General features: G+C 41.6%; 1 protein-coding gene across 2 annotated transcripts in view; it reads right to left on the bottom strand.

Annotated features, from left to right (window-relative positions):
• The window catches only part of CALCRL (calcitonin receptor like receptor), a 227,795-nt gene that overhangs the window by 122,552 nt on the left and 84,008 nt on the right, over positions 1 to 21,235 (bottom strand). The window lies entirely within an intron of this gene.

Here is a 21,235-nt window from a genome sequence, read left to right as displayed (position 1 = left end):
AAGGGGCGGGACCGCCGGCAGAGAAAACAGCTGGGCTCGCTGGCATCCGGAAACAAGGTAGACAGCTTCTCCTTGGGGGAGGGAGGTGAGGCTGTGGGGGTGCGAGCGGTTCTTCGGGTGGGGGTGTGAGCGGTCCTTCGGGGTGGGAGTGCGAGCGGTCCTTCGGGGTGGGGGTGCGAGCGGTCCTGCGGGCGGGTGAATCGGACGTCGGGGGGCATCAGGCTTTCAGGGTAGGGACAGGACTTCAAGGAGGAAAGGAGAATCGGGGGCGGGCGAAAACAGAGTCGGGGTCTCCAGCGGAGAGTCGGGGTGGGCAAAAGGAGAGTCGGGCAGCATGCGCGGTATACGGTTGTGCGCGGTATATAAAAATTTATGTACATAAATATGTGTTTTTTGCGCGCTATACCCGTGTGCGCGTTTTACACGGGTGCGCGTTATCTATGTGAAAATACGGTAGATGGTTTCAACGTGGCACGTTTCGTTTGCTGCTCTGGGAAACCATATAGAGATTAAAGATTCAAAAGAATGGTTTGTCAGCAAGAGTGGGTGAGATTTCTGAGAAAAGCAATTCTTTCATTTTTTCCAGAGCTTAATTCTACCAACTAAAATATAGTACTTTAAGATCTTTTGCATTAACACTTACCATTGAAAGCTTGTGCATTAATATAGGACTCTTTTTGCTTCCTGCATTCATACCATTGGTATATTTTTTTTCCCTGCATAATTTTTGACTTAGTCTGCACCGTAATAATAGTTGCCGTGCACATGCTATAAGAGCACATGCTAATTTACATTTTGTCCGTTTAACATATTTTACTAAATGGTCTTTAAATGGTTAATGTAAAAATCAAGCTTGGATCTTTTTAGGCTCCATCCTGTATTTTTATTTTAAAAAAAACCTTGTCCCCTTGCTATTTCTTCCACCATTCCATGTCCTTTCAACAAAAAAAGAAAAAAAGTTTTCACCATATCCTCTCCTTTTCTGTCTCTGTGTCAAAAAATATGAAAAGAAAATGTTCCTGCTAACCATCTCTCCTCTCTCTTGTGCTCCCTTCATTAAAACATTAAATAATATCATTGTCAGCCACCTCCTCTTCCTCCTATGTTCTGCTGTCAGAAAAAAAAAGCTTCTTTGTTGGCTTCCTTTCTTCCAGTCCCTGTATCAGTGCCAAAAAAATTAAACATAAAGTTCCCCAGCTGGCCTCTTCCCTTCTCTATAATGTCTGTTCTCAAACATTCTTAAAAATAGCCTACAGGGCCGTTCCTTCTCACTCCAGGTATCTCAGCTCAAAAAAAATCTATCTATCTATCTATCAATAGACTTAGTAGATAAAGACAGGTTGTTCACCCTCTCCAAGGTAGGGAGAACGAGAGGGCACTCTCTAAAGTTAAAAGGGCATAGATTCCGTACAAAAGTAAGGAAGTTCTTCTTCACCCATAGAGTGGTGGAAAACTGGAACGCTCTTCCGGAGGCTGTTATAGGGGAAAACACCCTACAGGGATTCAAGACAAAGTTAGACAAGTTCCTGATGAACCAGAACGTATGCAGGTAGGGCTGGTCTCAGTTAGGGCACTGGTGTTTGACCTAGGGGCCACCGCAGGAGTGGACTACTGGGCACATGGACCACTGGTCTGACCCTGCAGCAGCAATTCTTATGTTCTTATGTTCAGTGTGAGGGGAACACTTGCCATCATACTATCAGTGCCGACTCCCATAAATGAGAATGGAGGTTCCCTCATTTCGACTTCCCTCTTGTCTAAAAAACACTATCCCTGTCCAGTGTGGTACCCCTCCCCCACCCTCTTCTTTGCCCCAATTACTTCCCCATCCTCCCTGCCTTGCGCACACCACTTCCCTTCTCCTGTACCTCTTTTAACATTCCCGTCATCAACAGCATCACCAACTTGCTGTCGGCTCTCCCTCTGATGTCACTTTCTAGTTGCGGGACCTAGAAGTGATGTCAGAAGGAAAGCCAATGCTGGCGCAAGCAGCAGGTTGGAGTTGTTGCTCACGCTGGCAAAGAGCTAGCGGTACAGTGGGGGGAAGTGAAGGCGTGAGTGCGGGGGGGGGGAGGAGTGTGAAGTAGCGGGAGGGGCAGAGAGGAGAAGGGGTGATGGTGCCCCCACCAAGATGGTGCACCGGGCAGACCACCCCTCCCCCCTTATTAGGCCACTGGCCCTGTCTATAGATGCACCCAGAAATTGACCAGATAAATTTTGTTTCCTAGTAAAATGTAATCACTAACGAGGGAATTCAGTAAATTGTGCCCAAAGTTATGCACTGGGAAGATCTACACTAAATTAGTATTTTGCAAAGGGTTCTCTACATGGAGCATCGTTTGCAGAATACTAGCTTAGCTTGAATCTGGCGTCTAACTTTGGGTGCTAGATTTACATATGCTAAAACCTGGTATAATAATAATGGAGCCCAATTTAGGTGCAGAAATTACATTATTCTATAACATCACGTATAAATCCTGGGAATGCTCTTGATCTGTCCATGACCTACCCATGGCCACACCTCCTTTGCAGTTGCATGTGAGAGAAGTTGAGACTCAGTTTGGAGAACAGGGGTATAAGTCAGCTACACACGCAACTGCTAATTAGTAGCAACTAGTGCTTATGGCCAATTATTGGCACTTATCTCCTATTAAGTACCAATTTAGCGTCAATTAAATAATTATGTTATGTGCATAACTGTCCCTATTCTATAATTGGGTGCACAATTGAGTGCCTAACTTTAGGCCCATTTAAAGAATTTGGAGGTAAAGAGGCAATTCTATAAAGGGCACTAAAAGTTAGGTCCCAAAAATCAGAGCTTTAAGCTACTATTCTGTAACAACAAATTTGCATGCCAAATCTGCTATAGAATTCTAGTATAAGTCAGCAATGATACAATTAAATTTAGGTATGAATGTTTTGGAATGGTTAAACCCCTGCATATAGACTTTACATAGAGCTGAATACATCTCCTGTACTGTATAGTTCAAAGACTATGCCTACATTTGTTCCTTAGCAGGCCTTGTCTGTAGCTCACAAAGCTGATACAACTGGGACTTGTTATTGCATCATAAACCTCCTGCCCAGAGCTTGCATCAAGGGCAAGATGGCCTCCAGCCTCCATGGTACCAAAACTCTCTGGATGCTATCAGCAAGGAGCCGGGGTTCCTGGTATTTCACCTGAGGTGATGTTAAGGTGATATTTCTGAAGCTGCCCAGGTCAAGAGGTCAGAACAGGAGGCAGGAAGAGTATCTCGTCTTCAAAGATAAGTCCTTGGACCATAGAGAAAAAAGGAAGTATCCCTGGAGAGCTGAGGAGTCTGACGCACAGTTCTGCACCACAAGGGTCTGCTCCATAAACAGGGTTGGATGCACTAACATGGAAGCCTGATCCCCCCAAGGTCTGATCAAGTTTCAAGTTAATTTAAATTTTGTTATCCTGCCTTTTCAAAGTTTCAAAGCGGCCAACATTCATAATACATTTGAGTAGGGTAAAGACAAGACAGAATAACAAAATGACATCAAAGTTTTGAAAAACAACAGCAGCAGCAGCAGCAACAACAACAAAAAACTAAACTTTAAAACAGACAAATATACTGGCACAAGCCTGATTCCAGAGGTCCGTTTCTGAGGCTGATACTAGGAAGTCTGAGCCTTGTCTGCTCTTTAGTATGAACACGACCACATTACAGAGGCATACTTCAACTCACAATGGCTTCCAATTCCAGAAAGAATACTATTTAAATTCTACTGTATACTATTCAAAACCATAAACAGAGACAGACCAACCTACCTGAACAACCACCTCATCCAAACTATCTCAACCAGGCATAGGAAAACTCACACCCCATTCACAACACCCTCCAATCAAAGAAGTTAAACGGAAAAAACTATGACGGCCTCCTAGCCACTTAAGCAGCAAAACTAGATAATCAAATCTCCAATCTACTGATAACAACCCCAGACTACAAGACGTTCAGAAAAGAAATAAAGACTATACTCTTCAAAAAGTCCCTGAAAAAGTCAACACCATGAGTACCTTCCTCCTCCCATCTTCTGCCTGACCCCTCGAATCAACCTGATCTACTGTTTACCCTCTCTGGAAATGACCAGAGATCCTTTTTGTAACCCACCTTCTATAACTCTTTTGTAATCCGCCTTGAACAGCAAGGTAATGGCGGAACAGAAATCTCTAATGTAATGTAACCCTGCCTGCTCCTCGAGTCTGATGCAAGAGGACTGAACCAGTGGGCAAACCCTGGCTACATCTGGTCCAGTGACCCTGCCTTGGCTACTCATTATCTCCCTGCTGTCCGATATAGACCTCTCCCACACCCAAGGTGCTGAGCATCACTCCAAGAGCAGTGCGTTGCTCCAGAGCTCCTGCTGTCTGAGAGATTTCTCCTGCACTGAATATGTTGGGTACCACTCCAGAAGGTAGGCATCACTTCTGAGATCCACCCCAAAATCCTCCTGCACTAACAGGTTGTGTCAGCTCTGTTATAACCTGGGTAATGTGTCAAGAGGAAGGATTTAACAGCCTGTACGGAATTGTGTGTTTATTTCTGAAGTGATTTATGCAATAGTGGTTTGGGCATGTATTCCTTAAGCAGTCCAGTGAATAAGTCATATCTAAACTATATCTGACCACTGCAGCTGCCACTTGTTATAGGAGAGTGTGGTTTAGTGGTTAGCGCTACAGCCTCAGCACCCTGAGGTTGTGGGTTCAAACTTTATGCTGCTCCTTGTGACCCTGGGCAAGTCACTTAATCCTCCACTGCCCCAGGTACATTAGATAGAGTGTGAGCCCACTGGGACAGATAGGAAAAATGTTTGAGTACCTGATTTGTAACTCATTCTGAGCTCCTTTGGGACGACAGGCTAAAAATTAAATACATAAAATATCTTTGTTTTCTAATATACAGCCTGGTTCATTGCTCATCACGTATTGTCCACAGGATAGACTTGAATCCAGCTTTGATGGACCCTTTATGTTGCATCGGCCACAGATTTGAGACCTGATGCTCCTGGGCTGCTGGCGAAGCTGCTTGTGAAGTGGCTCAGAGGCAGAAGCATCATTCTTTTCCCACAGCAGTATTTATTTATTTTAAAAGTTTATAGACCGCTCACAATCAAAGCGGTGTACATAACAACATATGTAATATTAAGGCACACCAAGTATCCATAAAATAGACAAAATTGACAGTTGCATTACACAATTGTCAAGGCTGGTATTCTCGCTAATATATTGGTACACCCACCAATCAAAATCTCCATCAACCCACAAGGTCCGAGCATGGCCAAAATTAGGTTAATGTTCCCTCTTTGTATGTTGCATAAAGGCTTCAACAAACAGTTGAGTTTTCAGCTGTTTCCTGAAAGTTATGCGATCTTTACATAGTCTCATAACCCCAGGGAGTGAGACTATCGAGAAGGTGGATTCCCTCATCTTCTTATAGTGAATTCTTGTTTCCTTGTCATTCACAAGCCTCATCTTGATTTTAGAAAACAGATAAAAACTCAACTATTTAACAGGCTAGAATCTTAATGTTACCTTATCCTTTTAACCTAATACAGTGGTACCTTGGATTACGAGCATAATCCGTTCCAGGAGCATGCTCATAATCCAAAATGCTCGTTTATCAAAGCAAAGTTCCTCATAGAAAATAGTGGCAACACCGACGATTTGTTCCACAACCCGGGGTCTGTATCTGTCGGGTGCCGGGTGCTGCAGCGCCGTCTCCTCCGTCCACCTCCTCCGTCCGTCATCCGTAGAAGAACCCCACAGTGCCGCTTCGGGGGAGATGCATCTAATGTCCGCCAGCTGCCGGAGAACCCCTCAGTGCCGCTTCAGAGGGATGCCTCCTCCATCCGCCAGCCAGCCCTCCACGTCGGATGCCCCCCACATGCTGGAGAGCCCCCCATCCAAGCCCACGCAGCCGAGCGCTGCCCCACCCGCACGCCGCGCATGACACGCACAACGTCGATGATTGATGCTGTGTGCGGCACATGCAACGGGCAGGCGGGATGGCACCCAGCCACGCAGGCCCAGACAGAGGCCCTCCAACCTGCGGAAGGCATCCGACATGGAAGGCTGGCCGGAAGATGGAAAAGGAATCCCCCGAAGTGGCGCTTCCTGGGCTGTAAGTGCTCGTTTATCGGGGCAGTGCTCGGTTTGCTAGTCAAAAGTTTGCTGAGTGTTTTGCTCATCTTGCAAAACACTCGCAAACCGGGTTACTCACAAACCTAAGTTCCACTGTACTTTTAAATTTTACATCCTATTTTAATTCGTTGTACTTTCTTTATATAGTAAGTATTCTAGTTTGCTGAATTTTTAGAAGATTTCAATTTGATGTATGCATTTCATTGTATGTATTACGCTTGATTGTTGTGAACCGCCTAAAACTTCCGGGTATGGCGGTATATAAAAATAAATTATTATTATTATTATTAGCTCACCCTCAGATCGTAGCCTATAGTTAGGTTGATAAACTTCCCACAAGTTTTGAAAACATGCTGGAGCAGACGAATACACCACCTGGTGCATATCTGAAAGTACCTTATGGAATATTCGCTTATGGATATTTGAAAGCACCTTATGGAATATGGGTGATAACTCTTGTGGTTTAAAAAAAAAAGGTTCAGTAAAGGCCCATATTTTACCTTACCTTAATTATTTCTCCCATAACTGAGCTACTTGAACAAAAGTCTGGACTGAAAACAAAATGTGTACATTGATTAGGAATGAGGAAGGAAGACAGGAACAGACTACCCTCAATCTCTTCTGGAATACTGAACAATGGCAATAGAAGAAAGAATTATCTAGAGATTATCATTGATACAGAACACAGCAGTTAGACTGATTTACGGACTGAAGAAATATGATCACGTAACCTTATTCTACTGTGAATTGCATTGGTTGCCTATGGAGGACAGGGTACTGTTTAAGCTGGGTTGCTTTTGTTTTACAAGGCTTTATTTGGAGCAGCCCCTACCTACTTGGTTAATAGTTTCTCCATAGCTACTCACAAACACAGTAGAAAAACCCATGCTTTGTTTAATTTTCCTTCAGTAAAGGGCTGTAAAAGTAAGAAATTTCTTAATAATACTTTGGCATCCCAGGCAGCTTTCCATGAAAATTAATTTTGATCACTGTTGCTCTCAGCTGATTCCTATAGACATTTTAGAAAACAGCTGGAAACTTATCTTTTCACAAAATATCTGACTACTTAATTCATTCATCCTTGATTATGTTTATAATTTTTTGTTAACCGCGTAGAACTTTTGAGTAACGCGGTCTATAAGCACAATGTTATGTTATGTTATTGTGGTGCCTAATAGAAATAAAATTGAGAGAATATGGAGACATAAAGTCCTTTCAAGGTACCTCAGGAAGAGTGTCAAAAAGTAAGTATGCTACAGCTCTGTACCACATGGAGGTCCACAAAGGAGGAATTAAATTACAGTTCAGTTCCCAGCAAGATGTGTCCTTCATACGGTAACATATCCCATATGTTTAAAGGGATGGAAGAACTCAAATGTTTTATTGACAGGTTCCCAAGGGATTAAAACTGCTTACAGCAATAAAGATGTGAGTACATTAAACTGTTATTATTATGGTCATGACTGTTTGAGTTTTACGGCTCTGACTTTGACATTACTGTTGTTAACAAATTTGTTAACTTGGAAACTGCACTTCATTTTGGAGACAGCTGGGCATGATTTTTAGAGGAATTGGACTGCAAATAGCGAGAGAAACGATGGCAGCATGAGCTGACATGAAGTCTCCTTAGAGTGCCACAAGATTAAGGTATGATAAGCCTAGGGTTGCCAGATTTTACTTGCGTAAAATCTTGGCCCATAGACCTGCCCCCCAGGCCTGCCCAGTTCCACCCAGCCCTGCCCTGTTATGCTCACGGCATGCCACAGCCTCACCCTAGCCCCACCCCATCAGCCTGCTCTCATTGGTCGGGAAGGCATCCGCGCATTCAACACAATGAGCTGATGCCCCCTCCCGACACAAGAGGAAGCTTGTCAAAACCCAAAGTGCTGAGTTTTGAAAAGCCGTTCAGGTACCTGGGCAGTCCTCTAAAAAGAATATCCGTGGCTGGTGCCAATATGGTATTTAATATAAGAATAGCCTTACTGGGTCAGACCACTGATGCATCAAGACCAGCAGCCCGTTCTCAAGGTGGCCGATCCAGGTCACTAGTATCTGGCCAAAACCCAAAGAGTAGCAACATTCCATGTTACCGATCCAGGGCAAGCAGAGGCTTCCCCCATGTCTTAATAGCAGACTATGGATGTAGCCATTCAGGGAGTGGCACAGGGCCGGGCAGGAGCTCAAAAATCTTGCTCCTACCGGGTATGCCGCTGGCTGCGCGATCTGAAGCAGCCATACAGGTAGGGAGGGGTTCAACACAGGGCAGAAACACGGAAAGATCGCTCCTGCACGATACATCACTAGACCACCAACGATTCAAAAAGGCAAAAAAAGTACGCTTGGGGGCAGGGGGTAAAACAATTGTTAGAATCGGCTGGGACGGGATCCCTCCTGTCCCCACCTACCAGGTCATATGGCAGGCCGGCAGAGGCCTACAACAAATCCAGGAGGGGGTCAGGTGGTCACTAGGTGATGACCCGAATATAGGACGAGACCCCCATAGAGTCAGGAGCACCGCGGGCCATTCAGTGCGGCTCTCTGCGCTAAAAACTGCTAGAGCAGCATAATATAAGAGGGGGTTAGTGTTCACCAGTTCTTCAGAATGATTTCTAGGTTGACTCATCATAAATCAATTTTGCACACTTTGAAATTTTGAAGGCAAACTAATGAACTGAATGTATGCTAATGAATACATACAAGGGGGTGCTGATAAGTTCTCAGCCCAACCATGAAGAGAATGGTGTGGCTATGGTTCAATCAATGATCTGAAACAATGCCAAAACATAGAATTCTGAGCGATGTAGAACGGGAAGAAGTGGATCAATTTTTTACTGCATTAAGACTTATACACACTAGGGGATACTCGATGAAATTGCAGAGTAATACTTTTAAAACCAATAGGAGGAAATATTTTTTTTTTTTCTTCACTCAAGAGAATAGTTAAGCTCTGGAATGCATTGTCAGAGGATGTGGTAAGAGTGGTTAATGCAGCTGGTTTAAAAAAAAGTTTGGACAAGTTCCTTGAGGAAAAGTTGTCTGCTGTTGAGACAGACATGGGGGGGGGGACCCTGGATTGGTAGCATGGAATGCTGTTACGATCCAGATTTTTGCCAAGTACTTGTGATTTGGATTAGCCTCTGTGAAGACGGAATACAGGGCTAGATGGACCATTGGTCTGACCCAGTAAGGCTATTCTTATATTCTTAATTTCGTTCTGCAAATTGGCTCTTAATGAAATAAGATAACTCTTTTCAGCTACGGTGGCAAAATAATATTCAGAATTTACGAAGTTGGTTGGTTGGGCTGAGAATTTTTCAGCACCCTCTCATATGCCTACTAGGAAGCTAATAAATCTTTGCAATAACACAACTCACAAACTCCACAAGGGACTTAGATCAATAACGTTCTTCCCAAGGTAGCGCGTACTCAACTACCTTGATATGCCCTCATGCATATTTTTATTTTTTAATATTTTTAAAGGATCCTCAGCGGCACCACTTGGGGCTCAATAACATCTCATTGCCCCAAGCTTTACGTGTCAACTCGGCTATATGTGAGTGGCAGTGCAGGGGATTATCCTTGATAAAGCTAGTCCATAGCGAAACATGTTGGTCTGACAATCCCTTGGCCAGAGACCACATGACAAAAAGCTAAGTATAGCTTTTTAAGTGTTAATTCAAATAATTATAAATAATTATAAATGCAAAAGTATAAAAAGTAATAGAATTGTACAAGTTATGATAGGACCCGATGAAGAGTTGACCTGTAAAGCTTGGGGCAATGAGATGTTATTGAACCCCAAGTGGTGCCGCTGAGGATCCTTTAAAAATATTAAAAAATAAAAATATTAATGCATATAAAAATATTAATGCAAGGTAGGGCATATCAAGGTAGTTGAGTATGCGCTACCTTGGGAAGAAGGTACTAGGAAGCTAAGGCATCTTGAAGGATCCAGAGCTGTAACGGCTGAAAGCAAGATGCAATTTTCCCAGCAGCCATCCAGCTGGTCATTGGAATACAAAGTGACAGAAGCAAGAGCCCCATTGGATCAAAGTATCTTCAGGGATTCAGTCCCATTGAATATGTAAACTATTATTAAAATATGCAGTTTTATAACATTATATCATACACTATTATGGTATAATATGCAGACAAAATGCCACTTTCCAAAGTTAAACTAGTGCAACATAGTGATAAAAGTATGTTCTGTACTGTACCATATGTCTTTAATATTTACTAATGTTTTATCTTAAAATCATGTCATGCAAATTTACTTAAGGTTATTTGGCAGTGAATTCAAATCGAAACAACAAATACACATACTCAAACACTTCAAGGAAACAGCTGTCATAAATTTGTGATCATATGGAATCAATTAAAAAAAACTGAACGAGCTCTTCGAAAAGATGTCATTGCATTATCATACAAGCTTTTTACGTTAGATATTTTAACAATAACCCGCTATTAACTCATAATGTTGAATACCCTGCACAGCTATGTATCTAAATCTCATCTATATTCAATTTAGATGTGTGAGTTTTCGAGAGTCCTATGTAGAGTATGAAAGCAATTTTCAAAAGTACGTAAATCAAATATTGCCAAGGATGACTGAATGAGCTATAAGTTGTTTAAATAAATAAATACACTTTTGCAAAGTCAGGTGGTATTTTAACCGACAGATTTTATATCAGTTTGCAAAAGGAATTGCCCAGGGACAAAAATACCCGCAGAGATTTGAACCTGCAAAACTGTGTGTGAGGTGGCATTCTCTGCTCTAATCTTTCAAAATTTACAAAGGTTAGAGGATACTCAGGCCCAGATTCTATAACCAGCATTGTTGTTGGCAGCTGCCTTAAAAGCGGCCGCTGATTGTGTGTCAATCACGCAATGGTGCCTGGTACAGAATTGCGCTTCCAGCAAAGGTAAGTTCTAGAAATGTAGGGCAGGGTTTTCCCTGCTATTAAGACATGGGGGAAGCCTCTGCTTGCTCTAGATCGGTAACATGGAATGTTGCTACTCTTTGGGTTTTGGCCAGCTACTAGTGACCTGGATCGGCCACCTTGAGAATGGGCTGCTGGTCTTGATGCATCAGTGGTCTGACCCAGTAAGGCTATTCTTATGTTAAATACCATATTGGCACCAGTCACGGATATTCAGTGGGAGATAGCTGGCTATCTCCCGCTGAATATTCCAGTTAGTGACTAGCCACTAAGCAGCTATATCAATTGACATGCCTGGCTAGGTGTGGATATTCAGCGCCAAACCGGCTACGTTGACCGTTCAAAATAAGCTGCCTAAATAGCATGGAATGTCACTACTCTGAGTTTTGGCCAGGTACTAGTGACCTGGATTGGCCACCGTGAGGACAGGCTACTGAGCTAGCTGGACCATTGATCTGACCTAGTATGGCTATTCTTATGCTCTTAATAGTTAAGCTCTGGAACTCATTGGCATAGGATGTGGTAACAGCAGTTAGTGTAGCTGGGTTTAAAAAAGGCTTGGATACATTTTTGGAGGAAAACTCCATAGTATGCTATTGAGACAGCCATGGGAGAAGCCACTGCTTGCCCTGACATTGGTGGCATGGAATGTTTCTGCCAGGTACTTGCAACCTCGATTGGGACTGAAAACAGGATACAGGGCTAGATGGACCATTGGTCTGACCCAGTATGGCTATTCTTATGTTATTAGTCCCAGGGAATTCATCTCCTCAGTGCAAGTAAAGATATGTGCATTGTGGAGCAATGTGAATAGTTTTACCTGCATGGAGGATTGACAATATTCAAACACTGAGTATATACTGTATGGATAATTATCAGACTGCTCATGATTTTCAAGACCTAGGTAGATAAACATTGATTTATTACAGATATGCATTTATTAGTGTGCTTTCAGTTTGTTAGTGCTCCTCTGCAGAAATGTGAAGGGAATTTCTATAACTGGGCACTTGCAATTGTGTTCACCTTGGCCATGTATGCTAAGAATATTAGTACTTAAGTGTGTAATTTCACTATGTACTCTCCTCTAGATTCTATATATGGTGCCCAAAATTGGAGTCAATATTTCAGTGCCAATGCCTAATTACCTCACCAATCAGTTCATATTCGCTAGACCAGGACGATCCACTCGACCTCAGTCATTCTTCCCCTTCCCCTCAATCAAGGGATACACCCACAAGAGATTCATCAACAGACTCTTACCCTACCAAGCCACCGCCAAAGATCCTGAATGGAGCCAAACTGTTAGAACATCCACATCCTACATGCACTTCAGAAAACTCCTCAAAACGCACCTCTTCTCCAAAACCAAAGACCTACCTTAAGTCCCCAGAAAAATCTCTGCAGACTCCATGTTGCTACTCAGTCTATGAACATCCTTACTTATTTATTAACTTCCCTTCTCTGTTAGGTCCTCTTAATTCCCTCTCTGCGATCCTCCGGTCTCTCAGTTCTCTTCTCCTTTAATGTAGCTCGCTGATTCTTCTTAGCCATTTTTATGTAAACAGCCTTGAACCAAAAGACACTTGCGGTATATAAATATAGATTTATGTTGTTATGTTATGTGTATCCAACTAAATTGGCTAACAAGCCAATTAGTTCTGGTTTCAGCAGATGTAAGTCCTAGAACCCACATTTTGGTGCCATAATTGGCACTGGGAGCTGGATTCTATAAATGGCACCATAGTTGTCGAATGGTACATGAGCAGCGGATGCTTTCTAGGCAATTACACAACGGTGCCATTTACAGAATCTCAGCTTCATGAAAGTAGTCACTGGAAATATAGGTCAGGGTTTTAAAGGCCTACTTTTCAGACACCTACCTTTCATGTGAATTTCAGATATGGAGGTGCTTTATGATGCCCAACACCACTTCCAGCGTCAGTCACACCTACAGTGACATTAGGCATCGTAAAGCGCCTCCGTAATCATGATGAAGGTGCATTTTTCTAGGCACTGGTATTAGCCTATAGTTTTTTTTTGGGGGGGTTCACTTTTAATCCTGTTTAAGTGCCAGGGCTTTCTTGGCCTAAATGCCTGCACGTAAGTTAGGCACCCAACAGCTCCTAACTCGAAAACAGATGCCTAACTTAAAAACACACCCATAATCTGCCCATAACCACACCCACATTTAACTATGCGCTTTGCACTAGGTGCTTAACTGTTATACAATCATGCCTACCAAGTTAGAAGCATAGAAACTTGATGGCAGATAAAGGCCAAATGGCCCATCTAGTCAGTCCATCCACAGTAACCATTATCTCTTCCTCTCTCTGAGGAAGAGATAACACAGTCTCTGTTTCCACCATCACCTCTTTCGGGAGACTGTTCCATGCATCTACCACCCTTTTCAATTAACTCAACTTATCCTATTAATTAAGGCGCCTACATTGGCTAGGCACGCCAATGTAAGCACTAATTTTAGATGCATTTTATAGAGTTTGAGGGTTATTTTGTTCCTGGGTCAAGAGAGGGTCACAAGTCGCTGGTGGGAATTGAATTCAGTGCCCCAGGTTCTCAGGCTGCTGCATTAACCATTAGGCTACTCCTGTGTAGTAAATGATGGCAGACAGAGACCAAAGTGGCCCATGTAGTCTGCTTAACAGCGATTATCCACTTTGTCTAAATGCACAAACAAATTCCCATATGGAACACCCATTCCTACTTCCCCCATATCATTCACCTAAGCTTTCGGAACACCATTGAATTGCTTTCTCGTAGATCTGATGATGCTAGGTTTGCATCTACTGTTCTATGCAGGTTATCCAGAATGTTATCTTGCTATTTTGGGTTGTAACCAGCAGCTTCATTTCCATTCTTCACTTTCTAAGAGATTCTCGGAAGTCAGTATTCAGATAGGCAGTAAATGTATTGCTTGAAAAGTCTATCATTTGTGGCAATATATAATAGAGTGGAATAGAATGTTTTAAATAAATAAATAAGCTGAGGTGCTATCCATTGAGGTGATGCTGCTGAATATCCAAATAGATCTTGGACAGTCCCAAATTCAACATTTCAATTTATACCTATTACTAGTGTGGCCCATTTGGCCATCTATTTTATATATATATAATAAATGAATATCACTGCTTAGAGGGCCCCTGGAATGCTCTACATCCTGCCCCCTTTTTGCACTATTTTATTCATCTACAATTATTCATTGAACATGTGGGAATTTCTTTGAAAAATTACTTATGAATCTGTGTCAGAAGTCTGTAAATCATATCAATTAAGAAGGAAGAGCCTCGTTTATATAGTAGACCCATAATACCCTCTTTTAAAAGTGACTCATAATACCGTCTCATTTCTACATTCCCTCTGCATTTCAGTTAATTCGATAGCCATTTTTTAAAATTTAGCATTTTCAAATATATGTTCATTTTTTTCCATAGAAAGTTTACCCCAAAAACAATCAGGCACAAAACTCCATTAATTATATTGCACACATGACAATTTTCAAATGCAAATATATTTGCACACTGTTTCATTGAAAGGCAAAAAGGATTTTGCACCTAAACAGGCAATTTGAAAATTACCCCCTCTAACTTGTTTATTATGGTTATGCTATTATTATTTCAGCATTCTTTTTTTTAAAAAAAATTATTTATTCATTTTCAAATTTACAATAAGTATAATAATATATCCAAACAAATTAACAATAAATATACCTATTTCAGCATTCTGTGTATGGTTTTATCTTGCCTCATGAAGCATGTTTTTTGCATTTGATTCCACTCCTTCTACCCAATGTGGTCATATCAGCACCAACTGCACAGGCCTTGGAAATTTGACCTTTGTAACTTACATTGTCCCAAAACATTGTGTTCAGATTGCAGTCAGTGCCAGTTATACTAATCAATAGGAAGTGGTTTGAAATTTCCCACAGATTTAGTGAAAAAATATTGTGCCTATGCCTATTTAGGGTGGGACAATGGGGAAGACTGAAACTTCTCATAGACATGCTTCTCAACTTCAATGCTCCTTAAAATATATTTATATAGTAACATGATAAATAATGGCAGATAAAGACCTGAATGTCCATCAAGTCTGTTGTAATTACACTTTCTTTGATATTACTGGGTCATAGTCCAGAGAAGTCTGTCCGGTACTGTCCTTAGGTACCAACTATTGGAGTTACTGTCAAAGCTCACTACAGCCTATCTGAACCCTCTCACTATTTGCGGGATAAGACTGTAAAAATCTGTCCCCGTGTTTCAAATTACTGAAGCTCCTGTTGAAACCCTCCCCTGCCCATTCTAAACAGAATTGCCATACACGGGCCACAGACTATGCACATCTGCCTAGGACCAGCTCTAGTTCTTCAATTCATACCATTCATTTTCTAATTAGAGATTCACTGTGTTCATCCCATATTTTTTTGAATTCTGTCACCATTTTCATCTCCACCACCTCTCTCGGAAGGGCATTCCAGGCATCAATCACCCTCTCCATGGAAAAATAATTTCCTAACATTATTCCTATGTCTGCCACCCCAGACCTCAATTCATGCCCTCTAGTTTTGCCATTTAGCCTCTTCTATGCCTTTCTGCATGGCTCCATTCTATGTTTTACCTGAAGAAAAGTGAAAATCTGGAACAACAGCAACATTCAGAAGATATCAAAGATATGTTGTTAGCATAGTATGTATAAAATGTTCAATCCTTTCTTTAATTTAGACTAGACTGGATATGCAAATCATTAAATATTGGTCTTCTACTTGAAGGAAAGACTATAAGGGCAGGCACACCAAACAGCTACAAAACATTGGAAGGTCTGAGAACCAATACACAGTCTCTAATTCTATGTTATCTCTAAAAGTAAAAAAGGCAGAAAAGAGTTGGTATAAATAATAAGGCATGTAAATAGTTGTCTGAATTATTACAATTACAATTGTCAAGTAGGTTCTTGAGAAGTAAACCAGATCTCAATATAAATAAGGAAGAAGTATAGAGAGTTTTGAAGGTAACTGTCAGTTCCAGGAGTTTGCATGGAAAAATCTTAATTGAATTTTGCTAATGGTATATTTTTAAGTGTTGAATGCAGTACAGAGTTCTTCAGAAGAAAGACTTACTGTATGTCAAAATCTCATGACCTGCACTTTTTGTTTACCCAGGAAAAACTATCATAACTTGCAAAGTTCCTATTTCTGTTGAATGTAAACAAGTATTTTCAGCATTAAAAACAATACCATAAAAGCAGCTTTGTCTTCATAATGTTGGGGCTTTATTGAGAACAAATGATTCTTTTGAACAACTGACTGTTTTCTATCCACATTATGAACAGTACAATGAATGTGACACTCAAAACAAGGATTAGAAAATACATTTGGAGTTGCTTAATAAAATGAAATGGGCTCTTGCAACCAAACTGTGGTACTAAAGTTTAGCCTGAGTAATTCCTGTAGAGATTTTACCAATTGGGCTGTAATAAATATGAATCTGAAAGGTGAAAGGTTCAAATCCCAACTTGGTTGACTCAGCACTACAGCCCTCTGAAAGACAAAATGAGAACCAGCTGTATTTAAGCAACACTTGTGCAATATGATCATAAACGTCTTTGGATGAAAATGTTTTAAGAGAATACAAATACTAATCACACAGTTTAGAAAAAAAAAATACAGAACTGCAAATAAGCAAAACTCTAACAATGATTGCGTAGTTGATATGAACAAGACAGCCATAATGTAATGCATAACTATGTGGCTAAAAATTTAAATTAAGACTTTTCTTTCCCAATAACATAGAAACATGACGGCAGATAAAGGTCAAAGGGCCCATCAAGTCTGCCCATTCAAAGTAACCATTATCTCTTCCTCTTTCTAAGAGATCCCATGTGCCTATCCCACACTTCCTTGAATTCAGACACAGTCTCTGTCTCCACCACCTCTTCAAGGAGACTGTTCCATGCTTCTACACGCTTTTCTTAGATTGCTCCTGAGCCTATCACCTCTTAACTTCATCCTATGCCCTCTCATTCCAAAGCTTCCTTTCAAATGAAAGAGTCTAAACTCATGCGCATTTATGAGATATAGGTATTTAAACCTCTCTAACAAATAATAAATCGTAGTGACTGAAAAACAAAAAGATATAAGAATGTCACTCACCAGGAGTGGACTCAGTTTCTCAGATCCCCCATTCAATCAAAAATGTGGAGAAAAAGCCTCAAGAAATACTTTATCACATAGCAATCATTGATGATTTTTAAGCTAGCGTTGTTTTGTCAATGGCAAAAAACTCACACCAAAAGGAATGTAGGGATCTAGGGAGATACAAAACCCACTACTGTGCACTGTAAAAATAGTATAACCCTCTGTAGAAAAACCCTAAGCGCGCATGCGCTCTTAGGATGGCGTGATCCCTGCTACCGTGGTCTCTGGATCCATGCCGAATTCCATTTTCGAACACGGAGGCAAGGAGCATGCCGGCAACTCCCCCCTCTTGCCCTCACTCACCAACCGCTGCCACCGCCGCTGCTCCTCTTCAAAGCAGCCTGCCGAGTTTTGCAGTCGGCTGTAGCGAACCTCGCAGGCTGCTCTGCACCTCAGTAGCACGTGTCCTCTGATGCACAGGATTGTGTTAGAGGGAACGTGCTACCAACGTGCAGAGCGGCCTGTGAAGTTCGCTACACCGGCTGCGAACCTCAGCAGGCTGCTTTGAAGAGGAGGGCAGACGCGAACGACCAGGAAGCTGGATGCTGAACAGGGGGAGCAGGTAAGAGGTGCTGCTGGACAGGGGGGGGAGGTAACAGGAAGGGAGGCCTACTGCTGGACAGGGGGAGCAAGGAAGAGGTGCTGCTGGACAGGGGGGGAGGTAACAGGAAGGGAAGCCTACTGCTGGACAGGGGGAGCAAGGAAGAGGTGCTGCTGGATAGGAGGGGAGGTAACAGGAAGGGAGGTCTACTGCTGGATAGGGGGAGCAGGCAAAGGGTGGTGGTTGATAGCCCAGGAAATAGAGAGACAGAAAGAAAGAGGCCAAAGAGAGAGAGAGAAAGAAAGAAAGACAGACACACACATCTATTCTAGTAAATCTTTTTTAAATTTTTAACTTTTTATTAAAATTTTCAAAAAAGCCCATTTTTCTAAAGGCAAAAACAGATGAAAGGTAGAAAACCAAAAAGATATAACTTAGCTCTGGCGCCAGAACACTTGCTGTTGCATAGCCAACTCCACCGGTATCATACAGACTTCTTTTCTTTTCAACGGCGTTCAGGGTAACAGCTCCACCAACGGCGGCAGGCCACAAACTCCTCCTACAAGATCTTGTTTCACCAACAACCCGATGGTTTCTTCAGGGATTCAAAGACTCAGCTCTAACTTCCATCTAGGCAAAACTTGAGTTCACAATTCTCAAGCTTTAGCATGCACAACGGCACAGGATGGCACATCGCAGAAATAGTGAGAGACGGATTTATTTTTGGGGGCAATACTTCTGATATGACATCATCAGCCCACTAGGACTCAAAACCCCAAAAACCAAAAGAACAAAGCAGCAAACTTTAGAAAAATTAAAAAAAGCACACCACTCAATCTTCTGATTTAAACCTAATGGCCAGATCATTATTTTGAAAATAGATCCAACGCTGCTCACATTGATGAAATTTACGTCTGATATTCCCCTTTCTTTCAGTGAAACGAAAGTGATCCAGTACTACACAATTGAACTCTGAAAACAGATGTTTTTCTTGAACACAGTGTTTTTGTAAGTGTATCAACCTCTTTTTTATTAGAGATGTTAGACCGGTGTTCAAATATCCTTGTTTTAAAACTTCGTGAAGTCTAACCTATATAAATAAGCCCACAAGGACAAATAAGTCCATAATCACCTCTTTTGTTTCACAAGTTGTCAAAGTTCTCAAGGCAATAGAGGTTCGCCCAGGAAGATGTACAGTAGAACCTTCCACCATATTCTCACATGCCTCTTCCTTTTCTTTCTACCTTTCCTGACCAGATTATAGCCCCATATAATTACATCCCAGTCATGGTTCTCTGTGAACCACATCTCTGTGATTGCTACTATATCCAACTCATCTTCTTCCATCACAGCTTCTAGATCCAGAATCTTGTTTCCCATACTTCGAGCATTAGTATATGCTGCTTTTTAGACATTGTCCCCTTTTCCCATCCATGTAGAGGTATGCAGTGATTTACTTACCTAAGGGCTTATATTCACCCAGGGGCTTTATCACCCTGCCCCATTACTTCTAGCTTAAATCCCTCTTCAGTAGATTAATCAGTCTTCCGCCGAAGAAACTTCTTCCCTTCTTTGATAGATGTATACCATCCCTGCTCAGCAGCCCTTGTAAAATCATCCCATGGTCCAGAAAGCTAAAACGCTCTCAGCAACACATCCACATAGCCACGCATTCATATCCAGAATGCATGCTTTTCTGATCTAGCCCTTACCTTCAAGAGGGAGAATGGATGAGAATACTACTTGCGCAGCTGACTGTTTCACCTTCTCTCCCAGAGCCACAAAGTCACTTCTGATATGTTTGCAGAGGTATGTGGTTGTAACATTAGTGCCAATGTGGATGAGCAGCATCAGATAATAGTCATCAGGCTTAATGAGTCTTGGAAATCCATAACATCTTATATTTTGGCATCAGGCAAATAGCATACCTCATGGGACATCATGTCTGGTCTGCAGATGAACACATCTGTACCCCTCAGAAGGGAATCACCAACTACCACTACCTTAAGCCTCCTATTTGTCTTGGATCTAGCAATTTTTGGGATTTTGAGCCTTGGTCGTTCCTCTTCCTGGGATGCTCTCATCTCCTCCACTTCCAGGGCAGCATACCGGCTATTCAGTTCAAGGGCACATAGAGTTAGAGTCACAGTACCAATCTTGCAGGATTCTGTAATCTGAGTCCAGCTGTCTTCCCTCAGCACAGCCTCTTCTTCCCAACTGCTAGAAATCTTTGACGCCTCATAAGCCATTTCATTGATGTAATTCTCATTCTCACAGATGCTTCTCAGACTTGCTACCTCCTCTCTCAGTTCATGTCATGTGTTTGATTTTCTGTCTATCTTGACAGAATGATTTATTCTGGTATCCCCCTTTTCTCCAACCTTCAGGCATAAAATACAAGAAAAACCTTAGTAAGCAGGCTGTAGATATTATTAACTGGTGTAGGGAACATTTCTGCAACTTTTGACCGAGGCCTGAAGTGAGTCTCACTGAAACAATCCTAGCAGAGCCATAATATGTGACCAAAAACACATTCCCCATCTTTTATTAAGACGTGCAAGCCGATTTAGCGCGTTCTAAATGCTAATGCATCCATAGTGTGCGCTAAATCGGCTAGCGCGCCTTAGTAAAAGGACCCCATTGTGAAGTAAAAGAAATACTACAGTTCGAAAAAAAATATAAAAGTATAGTTTTATCTACATTAAAATATTTTTATAGCCAATAGTTTATGTTTGATCAATTTAGAAAATAAAGATATCTTGCCAGCCAGGCAGGCCATCAATATAGAGGATTTACAATTGGTCACAGTCCAACTTGTTTTCATGTTTGTTCTATGGGACTTGGTTCTAGAATTCAGATTTTAGTTTCTAAAAAAGCCCTACTGACAATATCAGAAGTTTCAGCCATGAAACATCCTTACTGGTCAGATTCTGTAATTCCTTCTCTAGAGTCCATAGTAGTTTATGAATTTCTTATCATGAAATCTGTGCAAACTCTATTCCACTGTTTGCTCTCATAAACTAGATTAATAAGGGCTCTCCATATCCTCCCTTCCAGCTTATTGTTGGCCCACAGTCAATAGGATGCGTACTCCGGTTACTGATAATAACCAGCAGAGCAGCACCTTAATTTATTATGAAAGTTGTGTGAGAGAGCTGTGGGTACAGAGAAAGGATATTACACAAACAAAAAAATTCAGGTTCTTCAGATTTTTTCTATTTTTCTACATTTTTTGTGGTTCTTTTCAGGTATTCATTGCATTCAAATTTTGTTCTCATTAGAAAACATCAATTGTATGCACATTAATTAATTAAATATTTGTTATACTTCAATTTCTGTACCCAACAGGTCTAAGCAGTTTAAAATCTAAAAACTGTTTAATAAAG

Source organism: Geotrypetes seraphini, chromosome 5 (genome assembly GCF_902459505.1).
Source record: "Geotrypetes seraphini chromosome 5, aGeoSer1.1, whole genome shotgun sequence".
Classification (NCBI taxonomy): Eukaryota; Metazoa; Chordata; class Amphibia; order Gymnophiona; family Dermophiidae; genus Geotrypetes; species Geotrypetes seraphini.
The sequence above is the reverse complement of the archived record's forward strand: the minus strand, read 5'-3'. Positions and strand labels throughout refer to the sequence as shown.